Consider the following 16725-nt stretch of genomic DNA (forward strand, 5'->3'; position numbering starts at 1 on the left):
CGATAACAGATCCCAGACCCCGATCACAGAGCCCAGACTCCAATCACTGCGCCCAGACCACAATCAATGGGCCCAGACCATGATCACAGGGCCCAGAGCCCAATCACAGGGCCCAGACCTCAATCACAGGGCCCAGACCCCAATCACAGACCCCAGACCTCAATCACAGTGCCTAGACATCAAACACTGGGCCCAGACGCCAAACACAGGGCCCAGACCTCAATCACAGACGCCAGACACCAATCACAGCACCCAGACCCCAATCACAGTGCCCAGACCCCAATCACAGACCCCAGACCCCAATCACAGACCCCAGACCCCAATCACAGAATCCAGTAACCAATCACAGGGCCCAAACCACAACCACAGGGCCCAGACCCCAATCACAGGGTCCAGACCTCAATCACAGGGCCCAGACCACAATCACAGGGCCAAGACCCCAATCACAGGGCCCAGACACCAATCACTGGGCCCAGACCCCGATCACACGGTTCAGACCCTAATCACAGATCTCAGTCATCAAACACAGGGTCCAGACTTCAAACACTGGGCCCAGACCCCAATCACAGGGCCCAGACGCCAATCACAGGGCCCAGACCCCAATCACAGGGCCCATACCCCAATCATAGGGCCCAGACCCCAATCACAGGGCCTACACCCCAATCACAGACCCCAGACACCAATCACAGGTCCTAGAACTCAAACATTGGGCCTAGACCTCAAACACTGGGCCCAGACCCCAAACACAGGGCCCAGACCCCAATCACAGGACGTAGACCACAATCACAGGGCCCACACCCCAATCCAGACCCCTGACACCAATCACAGGACCCAGACCTGAAACACTGGGCCAAGACCTCAAGCACTGGGCCCAGACCCCAATCACTCCAATCACAGGGCGCAGACCCTAATCACAGACCCCAGTCCTCAATTACAGACTCCAAATCCCAATCACAGGGCCCAGACCCCAATCACAGGGCCAAGACCCCAATCACAGACGGACCCCAATCACAGACACCAGACCCCAATCAGAGTCAGACCCCAATCACAGAGCCCAGACCCCAATCACAGACAGACCCCAATCACAGGGCCCAGACCCCAATCACAGACAGACCCCAATCACAGGGCCCAGACCGCAATCACAGGGCCCAGACCCCAATCACAGGGCCCAGACCCAAATCACAGGGCCCAGACATCAATCACTGGGTACTGACCTCATTCACAGAGCCCAGACACCGATCACAGACCGCAGAAACTAATCACAGGGCCCATAATCCAATCAAAGGCCCAGAATCCAATCACAGGGCCAAAACAGCAATCACAGGGCACAGACAACAATCACAGGGCCCAGAACACAATCACAGGGCCCAGACACTGATCACAGACCGGAGACACTAATCACAGGCCCCAGTATCCAATCACAGGGCCCAAACAGCAATCACAGGGCTCAGACCACAATCATAGGGCCCAGAACACAAGCACTGGGCCCAGATCCGAATCACAGGGCCCAGACATCAATCACTGGCTCCTGACCTCAATCACAGAGCCCAGACACCGATCACAGACCGCAGAAACTAATCACAGGGCCCAGAATCCAATCACAGGGCCCAGAATCCAATCACTGGGCCCAAACAGCAATCACAGGGCACAGACTCAAATCACTGGGCCCAGACCCCAATCACAGGGCCCAGACACCGATCACAGGGCCCAGACCCCGGTCACTAGCCCAGACACCAATCACTGCGCCCAGACCACAATCACTGGGCCCAGACCATGATCACAGGGCCCAGACCCCAATCACAGGGCCCAGACACCAGTCACTGGGCCCAGACCACGATCACAGGTCCCAGACCCCGATCACAGAGCCCAGACACCAATCACTGCGCCCAGACCACAATCAATGGGCCCAGACCATGATCACAGGGCCCAGAGCCCAATCACAGGGCCCAGACCTCAATCACAGGGCCCAGACCCCAATCACAGACCCCAGACCTCAATCACAGGGCCTAGACATCAAACACTGGGCCCAGACGCCAAACACTGGGCCCAGACCTCAATCACAGACCCCAGACACCAATCACAGCACCCAGACCCCAATCACAGTGCCCAGAGCTCAATCACAGACCCCAGACCCCAATCACAGACCCCAGACCCCAATCACAGAATCCAGTAACCAATAATAGGGCCCAAACCACAACCACAGGGCCCAGACCCCAATCACAGGGTCCAGACCTCAATCACAAGGCCCAGACCACAATCTCAGGGCCCAGACCCCAATCACAGGGCCCACACACCAATCACTGGGCCCAGACCTCGATCACACAGTTCAGACCCTAATCACAGATCTCAGTCATCAAACACAGGGACCAGACCTCAAACACTGGGCCCAGACACCAATCACAGGGGCCAGACCCCAATCACAGGGCCCAGACCCCAATCACAGGGCCCATACCCCAATCATAGGGCCCAGACCCCAATCACAGTGCCTACACCCCAATCACAGATCCCAGACACCAATCACAGGTCCTAGAACTCAAACATTGGGCCTAGACCTCAAACACTGGGCCCAGACACCAAACACAGGGCCCAGACCCCAATCACAGGACCTAGACCACAATCACAGGGCCCACACCCCAATCACAGACCCCTGACAACAATCACAGTACCCAGACCTGAAACACTGAGCCCAGACCTCAAACACTGGGCCCAGACCCCAATCACAGACCCCAGACACCAATCATAGGACCCAGACCTCAAACAATGGGCCCAGACTCCAATCACAGGGCCCAGACCCCAATCACAGGGCCGAGACACCAATCAGAAGGCCCAGACCTCAATTACAGGGCCCAGACCCCAAACACAGGGCCCAGACCCCAATCACAGGGCCCAGACACCGATCACAGGGCCAAGACCCCGATCCCAGGGCCCAGACACCAATCACAGGGCTCAGACACCAATCACAGATCCCAGACCACAATCACAGAACTCAGACCCCAATCACAGGACCCAGACCACAATCACAGGGCCGAGTCACCAATCACAGATCCCAGACGCCAATCACAGAACTCAGACCACAATCACAGGATCCAGACCACAATCACTGAGCCCAGACACCAAACACTGGGCCCAGACCCCAATCATTGGCCCCTGACCCCAATCACAGATCCCAATCACAGGGCCCAGACCCCAAACTCTGGGGCACAGACACCAATTACTGGGCCCAGAACACAATCACAGACCCCAGACTCCAATCACAGGGCGCAAATTCTAAACACAGACCCCAGTCCTCAATTACAGACCCCAAATCCCAATCACAGGGCCCCGACCCGAATCACAGCTCCCAGACCCCAATCACAGGGCCCAGACCCCAATCATAGGTCCCAGACCCCAATCACAGGGCCCAGACCCAAATCACAGGGCACAGACCCCGATCACAGGGCCCAGATCCGATCACAGACAGAAGGCATTAATCCCAGGACCCAGAATCCAATCACATGGTCCAGACACCAATTACAGGGCCCAGACACCAGTCACAGGGCCCAGACCTCAATCACAGAGCCCAGACCACGATCACAGGGCCCAGACCCAAATCACAGGGCCCAGACCCCGATCGCAAGGCCCAGACCCCGATCACAGGGCCCATACCCCAATCACAGGGCCCAGACCCCAATCACTGGACCCAGACCCCGATCACTGGCCCAGTCCCCGATCACAAGACCCAGGCCCCGATCACTAAGCCAAGATCCCAATCACAGACCCCAGACTACAATCACAGGGTGCAGACCCTAATCACAGACCCCAGACCCCAATCACAGATCCCAGATCCCAAACACCAATCACAGGGTCCAGACCCCAATCACAGTTCCCAGACGCCAATCACAGACCGCAGACTCCATTCACAGACCCCAGACCCCAATCACAGGTCCCAGACACCGATCACAGGGCCCAGACACCAATATCTTCGCCGAGACCCCAGTAACAGGGCCCTGATCCTAATCAAAGTGCCCAGACCACAGTCACAGGGCCCAGACACCGACTACGGGGCCCAGACCAAATCAGAGTGCCCAGACGCGGATCACAGGGCCCAGACCCCAATCACTGGGCGCAGACACTAATCACAGGCCCCAGACCCCAATCAAAGTGCACAGACCCCAATCACAGACCACAGACCCCAATCACAGGCCCCAGACCCCAATCAAAGTGCACAGAACACAATCACAGACCACAGACCCCAATCACTGGGCGCAGACCCCAATCACTGGGCGCAGACCCTAATCACAGGGGCCAGACGTCAATCACCAGGCCCAGACCACAATCACAGTGCCCACACCCAAACTCTGGGGCCCAGACACCAAACACTGGGCCCAGACCACAATCACAGACCCCAGACTCCAATCACAGGGCGCAGACCCTAATCAAAAACCCCTGTCCTCAATCACAGACCCCAAATCCCAATCACAGGGCCCAGACCGCAAACACAGGACCCAGACCCCAATCATAGGGCCCAGTCCCCAATCACAGGACCCAGACACCAATCACAGGGCCCAGACCCCAATCACAGGACCCAGACCCAAACAATGGGCCCAGACCGCAAACATTGGGCCCAGACCCCAATCACTGGCTCCTGACCACAATCACAGGGCCCAGACACCTATCGCAGACTGCAGACACTAATCACAGTGCCCAGAATCCAATTACAGACCCCAGACTCCAATCACAGGGTGCAGAACCTAATCACAGACCCCAGTCCTCAATTACAGACACCAAATCCCAATCACAGGGCCCAGACTCCAATCACAGGGCCAAGACCCCAATCACAGACAGACCCCAATCACAGATCCCAGACCCCAATCACAGACAGACCCCAATCACAGACCCCAGACCCCAATCACAGACAGACCCCAATCACAGGGCCCACACCCCAATCACAGACAGACCTCAATCAAAGGGCCCAGACCCCAATCACAGGGCCCAGACCCAAATCTCAGGGCCCAGACCCAAATCACAGGGCCCAGACATCAATCACTGGGTCCTGACCTCATTCACAGAGCCCAGACACCGATCACAGACCGCAGAAACTAATCACAGGGCCCAGAATCCAATCACAGGGCCCAGAATCCAATCACAGTGCCCAAACAGCAATCACAGTGCACAGACCACAATCTCATGGCCCAGAACACAATCACAAGGCCAAGACACTGATCACAGACCGCAGTCATTAATCACAGGGCCCAGTATTCAATCACAGGGCCCAAACAGCAATCACTGGGCTCAGACCACAATCACAGGGCCCAGAATACAATCACTGGGCCCAGACCACAATCACAGGGCCCAGACCCCGATCACAGTGCCCACACCCTGAGCACAGGGCCCTGACACCAATCACTGGGCCCAGACCCCGATCATTGGCCCAGTCCCCGATCACAAGACCCAGGCCACGATTACTGAGCCAAGATCGCAATCACAGACCCCAGACTCCAATCATAGGGTCCAGAACTCAATCTCAGGGCCCAAACCCAAATCACAGGGGCCAGACCCCAATCACAGGGCCCAGACACCGATCACAGACCCCAGACTCCAATCACTGGGCGCAGACCACAATCACTGGGTGCAGACCCCAATCACAGAGTCCAGACCCCAATCACAGATTCCATATCTCAATAACAGGGCCCAGACGCCAATCACAGGGCACAGACCCCAATCACAGACCCCAGACACCAATCACAGTACCCAGACCTCAAACACTGAGCCCAGACCTCAAACACTGGGCCCAGACCTCATTCACAGGGCCCAGACGCCAATCACAGGGCCCAGACACCAATCACATTGCGCAGTCCCCAATCACAGGGCCCAGACTCCAATCACAGGGCCCACACCCCAATCACAGACGCCAGACACCAATCACAGGACCCAGACCTCAAACACTGGGCCCAGAACTCAAACGTTGGGCCCAGATCCCAATCACAGGGCTCAGACCCCAATGACAGAACCCAGACACCAATCACAGAATATCCCAGACACCAATCACAGGACCCAGACCCCAATCACAGGTCCCAGACCCCAATCACAGACCCCAGACCGTAATCACAGACCCCAGACACCAATCACAGGGCCCAGACCTCAATCACAGAGCCCAGACTTCAAACACTGTGCCCAGATGCCAAACACTGGGCCCAGACACCAATCACAGACTGCAGCCATTAATCACAGGGCCCAGAATCCAATCACAGAGTCCAGACACCAATCACAGGGCCCAAACCACAACCACAGGGCCCAGACACCAATCACAGGGCCCAGACTCCAATCACAGACCCCAGATTCCAACCACTGGATGCAGTCCCCAATCACTGGGCGCAGACCACAATCACTGGGCCCAGACCCGAATCACAGGGTCCAGACCCCAATCACATCGCCCAGACACCAATCACAGACCCCTGACCTCAAGCACAGGGCCCAGACCACATCACAGGGCCCAGAACACAATCACAGGGCCCAGACCTCAATCACATGGCCCAGAGCCCGATCACTGGCCCAGTCCCCGAACACAAGACCCAGGCCCCAATCACTGAGCCAAGATCCCAATGACAGACCCCAGACTCCAATCACAGGGCACAGAAACTAATCACAGACCCCAGACCCCAATCACAGATCCCAGACCCCAAACACCAATCACAGAGCCCAGACCCTAATCACAGATCCCAGACCCGAAACACTGGGCACAGACACCAATCACAGGGCCCAGATCCAAATCACAGACCTAAATCAAAGGGCCCAGAGACCAATCACTGGGCACAGACCCTAATCACAGACCACAGACCACAATCACAGACCCCAGACCCCTAACACTGGGCCCAGATACCACTCACAGGGCCCAGATTCCAATCAGAGGGTCCAGACCCCAATCACAGGGCCCAGCCACCAATCACTTGCTCCTGACCTCAATCACAGATCCCAGACACCAATCACAGACCGCAGACACTAATCACAGGGCCCAGAATCCAATCACAGGGCCAAAACTCCAATCACTGGGCCCAGACCACAATCACAGGGCCCAGAACACAATCACAGGGCCCAGACCACAATCACAGGGTCCAGACCCCGATCACAGTGCCCAGACACCAATCACAGGGCCCAGACTCCAATCACTGGGCTCAGACCCCAATCACAGGGTCCAGACCCCGATCACAGGGCCCAGACCCAGATCACAGAGCCCAGACACCAATCACAGGGCCCAGACCCCAACCTCAGGGCCCAGACACCAATCACTGGGCCCAGACCCCGATCACAGGGCCCATCTCTAATCACAGACCCCAGTCCTCAATCACAGACCCCAAATCCCAATCACAGGGCCCAGACCACAAACACAGGTCCCAGTCAACAATCACAGATAACAGACACCAATCACAGGACACAGACCTCAAACACTGAGCCCAGACCTCATACACCGGGCCCAGATTTCAATCACAGGGACCAGACGCCAATCACAGGGCCCAGACACCAATAACAGTGCCCTGACACCAATCACAGGACCCAGACTCCAATCTCAGGGCCCACACAACAATCACAGACCCCAGACACCAATCACAGGACCCAGACCTCAAACACTGGGCCCAGAACTCAAACATTGGGCCCAGATCCCAATCACAGGACCCAGACCCCAATGACAGATCCCAGACACCAATCACAGACCCCAGACACCAATCACAGGACCCAGACCTCAATCACAGAGCTCAGACTTCAAACACTGGGCCCAGACACCAATCACTGGGCCCAGACCCCGATCACACGGCCCAGACCCTAATCACAAGCCCCAGACCCAATCACAGGGCCCATACCCCAATCACTGGGCCCAGACCCCAATCACAGGGCCCACACCCCAATCACAGACCCCAGACACCAATTACAGTTCCTTGACCTCAAACACTGGGCCTAGACCTCAAACAATGTGCCCAGACCCCAATCACAGGGCCCAGACACCAATCACTGGGCCTAGACCCCAATCACAGGGCACAGACCGCAATCATTTGTCCCACACCCCAATCACAGACCCCTGAAACCAATCAGAGGACCCAGACCTGAAACACCGAGCCCAGACCTCAAACACTGGGCCCAGACCCCAATCACAGATCCCAGACACCAATCACAGGATCAGACCTCAAACACTGGGCCCAGACCGCAAACACTGGGCATAGACACCAATCACAGGGCCCAGACCCCAATCATAGGGCCCAGACACCAATCTAAGGGCCAGACCTCAATCACAGGGCCCAGACCCCAATCACAGGGCCCAGACGACAATCACAGTGCCCAGACCCCGATCACAGGGCCCAGACCCCGATCACAGGCCCCAGACACCAATCACTGGGCCCAGACCACAATCATAGGGCCCAGACCCCAATCACAGGGCCCAGACATCAATCACTGTGCCCAGACCCGAATCACAGGACACAGACCCCAATTACAGGGCCCAGATACCAATCACTGGGCCCAGACACCGATCACAGGGCCCAGACAACAATCACAGGGCCCAGATCACAATCACAGTGCCAAGAATCCAATCACATGGCCCAGACCCTAATCACAGGGCGCAGACACCGCTCACAGGGCCCAGCCCCCAATCACAGGGCCCAGACCCCAATCACAGGGCCCAGATCCCGATCACAGAGCCCAGACATCAATCACAGGGCACAGACCACAACCACAGGGCCCTGAAACCAATCACAGGGCCCAGACCCCAATCACAGACCCCAGACTCCAATCACTGGGCGCAGTCCCCAATCATTGGGCGCAGACCACAATCAGTGGGCCCAGATCCCAGTCACAGGGTCCAGACCCCAATCACAGGGTCCAGACATCAATCACAGGGCCCATACCCCAATCACAGGGCCCAGACACCAATCACAGGGCCGAGACACCGATCACAGGTCCCAGACAACAATCACAGGGCCCAGACCTCAATCACAGGGCCCAGACCCCAATCACAGGGCCCAGACCCCAATAAAGGGCCAAGACCCCAATCACAGGGCCCAGACATCGATCTCAGGGCCCATACCCCAATCACAGGGCCCAGACCCCGATCACTGGGCTAAGACCCCAATCACAGACAGACCCCAATCACAGGGCCCAGATTCCAATCACTGTGCCCCGACACCAATCACAGAGCCCAGACACCAATCACTGGCTCCTGACCTCAATCACAGGGCCCTGACACCGATCACAGTCCGCATACACTAATCACAGGGCCCAGACACCAATCACAGGGACCAGACACCAATCACTGGCTCCTGACCTCAATCACAGGGCCCAGACACCGATAACAGACCCCAGACCACAATCACAGGGCCCAGACCACAATCACAGGGCCCAGAACACAATCACAGGGACAAGAGCACAATCACTGGGACCAGACGCCGATCACTGGCCCAGGCCCCGATCACTGAGCCAAGATCCCAATCACAGACTCCAGATTCGAATCACAGGGCGCAGACGCTAATCACAGAACCCAGACCCCAATCACAGATCCCAGACCCCAAACCCCAATCACAGAGCCCAGACCCTAATCAAAAACCCTAGATATCAATCACAGATGCGAGACCCCAAACCCCACTCACAGGATCCAGACCCCAATCACAGACTGCAATCAAAGGGCCCAGACCCCAATCACAGACCCCAGACTCCAAACACTGGGCCCAAACAACAATCACATGGCCCAGACCACAGTCACAGGGTCCAGTCCCCAATCACAGGGCCCAGACCCCAATCACAGGGCCCAGACCCCAATCACAGACCCCAGACCACGATCATAGGGCCCAGATCCCGATCACAGGGCCCAGACCCAATCACTGGGCCCAGAACCACAGCACAGAGCCCAGACCTCAATCGCAGGTCCCAGATGCCATCACAGACAGAAACCAATAACAGGGCCCAGACCCCAATCACAGACCCCAGACCCCAATCACAGACCCCAGACACCAATCACAGGGCCCAGACCTCATTCACAGAGCCCAGACACCGATCACAGACCGCAGAAACTAATCACAGGGCCCAGAATCCAATCACAGGGCCCAGAATCCAATCACAGGGCCCAAACAGCCATCACAGGGCACAGACCAGAATCACAGGGCCCAGAACACAATCACAGGGCCCAGACACTGATCACAGACCGCAGACACTAATCACAGGGCCCAGTATCCAATCACAGGGCCCAAACAGCAATCACAGGGCTCAGACCACAATCACAGGGCCCAGAACACAATCACTGGGCCCAGACCCCAATCACAGGGCCCAGACCCGAATTACAGGGCCCAGACATCAATCACTGGCTCCTGACCTCAATCACAGAGCCCAGACACCGATCACAGACCGCAGAAACTAATCACAGGGCCCAGAATCCAATCACAGGGCCCAGAATCCAATCACTGGGCCCAAACAGCAATCACAGGGCACAGACTCCAATTACTGGGCCCAGACCCCAATCACAGGGCCCAGACACCGATCACAGGGCCCAGACCACGATCACAGAGCCCAGGCACCAATCACTGCGCCCAGACCACAATCACTGGACCCAGACCATGGTCACAGGGCCCACACCCCAATCATAGGGCCCAGACACCAGTCACTGGGCCCATACCCCGATCACAGTTCCCAGACCCCGATCACAGAGCCCAGACACCAATCACAGCGCCCAGACCACAATCACTGGGCCCAGACCATGATCACAGGGCCCAGAGCCCAATCACAGGGCCCAAACCTCAATCACAGGGCCCAGACCCTAATCACAGACCCCAGACCTCAATCACAGGGCCTCGACTTCAAACACTGGGCCCAGACGCCAAACACTAGGCCCAGAATTCAATCACAGACCCCAGACACCAATCACAGGACCCAGACCCCAATCACAGTGCCCAGACCCCAATCACAGACCCCAGACCCCAATCACAGACCCCAGACCCCAATCACAGAATCCAGACACCAATCACAGGGCCCAAACCACAACCACAGGGCCCAGACCCCAATCACAGGGTTCAGACCTCAATCACAAGGCCCAGACCACAATCACAGGGCCCAGACCCCAATCACAGGGCCCACACACCAATCACTGGGCCCAGACCCCGATCACACGGCCCAGACCCTAATCACAGACCTCAGTCATCAAACACAGGGACCAGACCTCAAACACTGGGCCCAGACCCCAATCACAGGGCCCAGACCGCAATCAAAGGGCCCATACCCCAATCATAGGGCCCAGACCCCAATCACAGTGCCCACACCCCAATCACAGACCCCAGACACCAATCACAGGTCCTAGAACTCAAACATTGTGCCTAGACCTCAAACACTGGTCCCAGACCCCAAACACAGGGCCCAGTCCCCAATCACAGGACCCAGACCACAATCACAGGGCCCACACCCCAATCACAGACCCCTGACACCAATCACAGGACCCAGAGCTCAAACACTGGGCCCAGACCTCAAACACTGGGCCCAGACCCCAATCACAGACCCCAGACACCAGTCATAGGACCCAGACCTCAAACAATGGGCCCAGACCCCAATCACAGGGCCCAGACCCCAATCACAGGGCCCAGACACCAATCAGAAGGCCCAGCCCTCAATCACAGGGCCCAGACCCCAATCACAGGGCGAACCCAATCACAGGGCCCAGACCCCAATCACAGGACCCAGACACTAATCAGAAGGCCCAGACCTCAATCACAGGGCCCAGACCCCGATCAAAGGGCCCAGACCCCAATCACAGGGCCCAGACACCGATCACAGACTGCAGACACTAATCACAGTGCCCAGAATCCAATTTCAGACCCCAGACTCCAATCACAGGGCGCAAACCCTAATCACAGACCCCAGTCCTCAATTACAGACCCCAAATCCCAATCACAGGGCCCAGACCCCAATCACAGGGCCAAGACCCCAATCACAGACAGATTCCAATCACAGACCCCAGACCCCAATCACAGATAGACCCCAATCACAGAGCACAGACCCCAATCACAGACAAACCCCAATCACAGGGCCCAGACCCCAATCACAGACAGACCCCAATCACAGGGCCCAGACCCCAATCACAGGGCCCAGACCCCAATCACAGGGCCCAGACCTCAATTACAGGGCCCAGACATCAATCACTGGCTCCTGACCTCAATCACAGAGCCCAGACACTGATCACAGACCGCAGAAACTAATCACAGGGCCCAGAATCCAATCACAGGGCCCAGAATCCAATCACTGGGCCCAAACAGCAATCACAGGGCACAGACTCCAATCACTGGGTCCAGACGCCAATCACAGGGCCCAGACCCCGACCACAGGACCCAGAACCCGATCACAGAGCCCTGACACAAATCACTGCGCCCATACCACAATCACTGGGCCCAGACCATGATCACAGGGCCCAGACCCCAATCACAGGGCGCAGACACCATTCATGGGCCCAGACCCAGATCACAGGTCCCAGACACCGATCACAGAGCCAAGACATCAATCACTGCGCCCAGACCACAATCACTGAGCCCAGACCATGATCACATGGCCCAGAGCCCAATCACAGGGCCCAGACATCAATCACAGTGCCCAGACCGCAATCACAGACCCCAGACCTCAATCACAGGGCCCAGACTTCAAACACTGGGCCCAGACGCCAAACACTGGGCCCAGACCTTAATCACAGACCCCAGACACCAATCACAGGACCCAGACCCCAATCACAGTGCCCAGACACCAATCACAGACCCCAGCCCCAATCACAGACGCCAGACCCCAATCACAGAATCCAGACAGCAATCACAGGGCCCAAACCACAACCACAGGGCCCAGACCCCAATCACAGGGTACAGACCTCAATCACAAGGCCCAGACCACAATCACAGGGCCCAGACTCCAATCACAGGGCCCAGACACCAATCACTGGGCCCAGACCCAGATCACATGTACCAGACCCTAATCACAGATCCCAGTCATCAAACACAGGGACCAGACTTCAAACACTGGGCCCAGACCCCAATCACAGGGCCCAGACCCCAATCACAGGGCCCAGACCCCAATCACAGGGCCCATACCCCAATCATAGGGCCCAGACACCAATCACAGGGCCCACACCCCAATCATAGACCCCAGACACCAATCACAGGTCCTAGACCTCAAACATTGGGCCTAGACCTCAAACACTGGGCCCAGACCCTAAACACAGGGCCCAATCCCCAATCACAGGGCCCAGACCACAATCACAGGGCCCACACCCCAATCACAGACCCCTGACACCAATCACAGGACCCAGAACGCAAACACTTGGCCCAGACCCCAATCACAGACCCCAGACACCAATCATAGGACCCAGACCTCAAACACTGGGCCCAGACCCCAATCACAGGGCCCAGACCCCAATCACAGGGCCCAGACACCAATCACAGGGCCCAGACCTCAATCACAGGGCCCAGACCCCAATCACAGGGCCCAGACCCCAATCACAGGGCTCAGACCCCGATCACAGGGCCCAGACCCCGATCCCAGGGCCCAGACACCAATCACAGGGCCCAGTCACCAATCACTGATCCCAGACCACAATCACAGAACTCAGACCCCAGTCACAGGACCCAGACCACAATCACAGGGCCGAGTTACCAATCACAGATCCCAGATGCCAATCACAGAACTCAGACCCCAATCACAGGACCCAGACCACAATCACTGAGCCCAGACACCAAACACTGGGCCCAGACCCCAATCATTGGCGCCTGACCTCAATCACAGACCCCAATCACAGGGCCCAGACCCCAAACTCTGGGGCCCAGACACCAATTACTGGGCCCAGAACACAATCACAGACCCCAGACTCCAATCACATGGCGCAGATTCTAATCACAGACCCCAGTCCTCAATTACTGACCCCAAATCACAATCACAGGGCCCAGACCCCAATCACAGCTCCCAGACCCCAATCACAGGGCCCAGACCCCAATCATAGGTCCCAGACCCCAATCACAGGGCCCAGACCCAAATCGCAGTGCACAGACCCCGATCACATGGCCCAGAGCCGATCACAGAAAGCAGGCATTAATCACAGGGCCCAGAATCCAATCACATGGCCCAGACACCAATTACAGGGCCCAGACACCAGTCACAGGGCCATGACCCCAATCACAGGGCCCAGACCCCGATCACAGGGCCCAGACCCCAATCACAGGGCCCAGCCCCGATCACAGGGCCCAGACCCCGATCACACGACCCATACCGCAATCACAGGGCCCAGACCCCAATCACTGGGCCCAGACCCAGATTACTGGCCCAGTCACCGATCACAAGACCCAGGCACCGATCACTGAGCCAAGATCCCAATCACAGACCCCAGACTACAATACCAGGGTGCATACCCTAATCACAGACCCCAGACCCCAATCACAGATCCCAGACCCCAAACATCAATCACAGGGTCCAGACCACAATCACAGTTCCCAGTCCCCAATCACAGACCCCAGACCCCAATCACAGGTCCCAGACCCCGATCACAGGGCCCAGACCCCGATCCCAGGGCCCAGACACCAATCACAGGGCCCAGACACCAATCACTGATCCCAGACCACAATCACAGAACTCAGACCCCAGTCACAGGACCCAGACCACAATCACAGGGCCGAGTCACCAATCACTGATCCAAGATGCCAATCACAGAACTCAGACCCCAATCACAGGACCCAGACCACAATCACTGAGCCCAGACACCAAACACTGGGCCCAGACCCCAATCATTGGCCCCTGACCTCAATCACAGACCCCAATCACAGGGCCCAGACCCCAAACTCTGGGGCCCAGACACCAATTACTGGGCCCAGAACACAATCACAGACCCCAGACTCCAATCACATGGCGCAGATTCTAATCACAGACCCCAGTCCTCAATTACTGACCCCAAATCCCAATCACAGGGCCCAGACCCCAATCACAGCGCCCAGACCCCAATCACAGGGCCCAGACCCCAATCATAGGTCCCAGACCCAAATCACAGGGCCCAGACCCAAATCACAGTGCACAGACCCCGATCACATGGCCCAGAGCCGATCACAGAAAGCAGGCATTAATCACAGGGCCCAGAATCCAATCACATGGCCCAGACACCAATTACAGGGCCCAGACACCAGTCACAGGGCCCTGACCCCAATCACAGGGCCCAGACCCCGATCACAGGGCCCAGACCCCAATCACAGTGCCCAGACCCCGATCACAGGGCCCAGACCCCGATCACACGGCCCATACCGCAATCACAGGGCCCAGACCCAAATCACTGGGCCCAGACACCGATTACTGGCCCAGTCACCGATCACAAGACCCAGGCACCGATCACTGAGCCAAGATCCCAATCACAGACCCCAGAATCCAATCACAGACCCCAGACCCCAATCACAGGTCCCAGACCCCGATCACAGGGCCCAGACCCCGATCCCAGGGCCCAGACACCAATCACAGGGCCCAGACACCAATCACTGATCCCAGACCACAATCACAGAACTCAGACCCCAGTCACAGGACCCAGACCACAATCACAGGGCCGAGTCACCAATCACTGATCCCAGATGCCAATCACAGAACTCAGACCCCAATCACAGGACCCCGACCACAATCACTGAGCCCAGACACCAAACACTGGGCCCAGACCCCAATCATTGGCCCCTGACCTAAATCACAGACCCCAATCACAGGGCCCAGACCCCAAACTCTGGGGCCCAGACACCAATTACTGGGCCCAGAACACAATATCAGACCCCAGACTCCAATCACATGGCGCAGATTCTAATCACAGACCCCAGTCCTCAATTACTGACCCCAAATCCCAATCACAGGGCCCAGACCCCAATCACAGCGCCCAGACCCCAATCACAGGGCCCAGACCCCAATCATAGGTCCCAGACCCAAATCACAGGGCCCAGACCCAAATCACAGTGCACAGACCGCGATCACATGGCCCAGAGCCGATCACAGAAAGCAGGCATTAATCACAGGGCCCAGAATCCAATCACATGGCCCAGACACCAATTACAGGGCCCAGACACCAGTCACAGGGCCCTGACCCCAATCACAGGGCCCAGACCCCGATCACAGGGCCCAGACCCCAATCACAGGGCCCAGACCCCGATCACACGGCCCATACCGCAATCACAGGGCCCAGACCCCAATCACTGGGCCCAGACCCCGATTACTGGCCCAGTCACCGATGACAAGACCCAGTCACCGATCACTGAGCCAAGATCCCAATCACAGACCCCAGACTACAATCACAGGGTGCAGACCCTAATCACAGACCCCAGACCCCAATCACAGATCCCAGACCCCAAACATCAATCACAGGGTCCAGACCCCAATCACAGTTCCCAGTCCCCAATCACAGACCCCAGTCTCCAATCACAGACCCCAGACCCCAATCACAGGTCCCAGACACCGATCACATGGCCCAGACACCAATATCTTCGCCGAGACCCCAGTAACAGGGCACTGAAACTAATCAAAGGGCCCAGACCACAGTCACAGGGCCCAGACACCGACCACAGGGCCCAGACCCAATCAGAGGGCCCAGCCCCTGATCACAGGGCCCAGACCCCAATCACTGGGCGCAGACCCCAATCACAGGCCCCAGACCCCAATCTAAGTGCACAGAACCCAATCACAGACCACAGACCCCAATCACTGGGCGCAGACCCCAATCACTGGGCGCTGACCCTA

This window comes from Pristiophorus japonicus, chromosome Y (genome assembly GCF_044704955.1).
Source record: "Pristiophorus japonicus isolate sPriJap1 chromosome Y, sPriJap1.hap1, whole genome shotgun sequence".
NCBI classification, from domain to species: Eukaryota; Metazoa; Chordata; class Chondrichthyes; family Pristiophoridae; genus Pristiophorus; species Pristiophorus japonicus.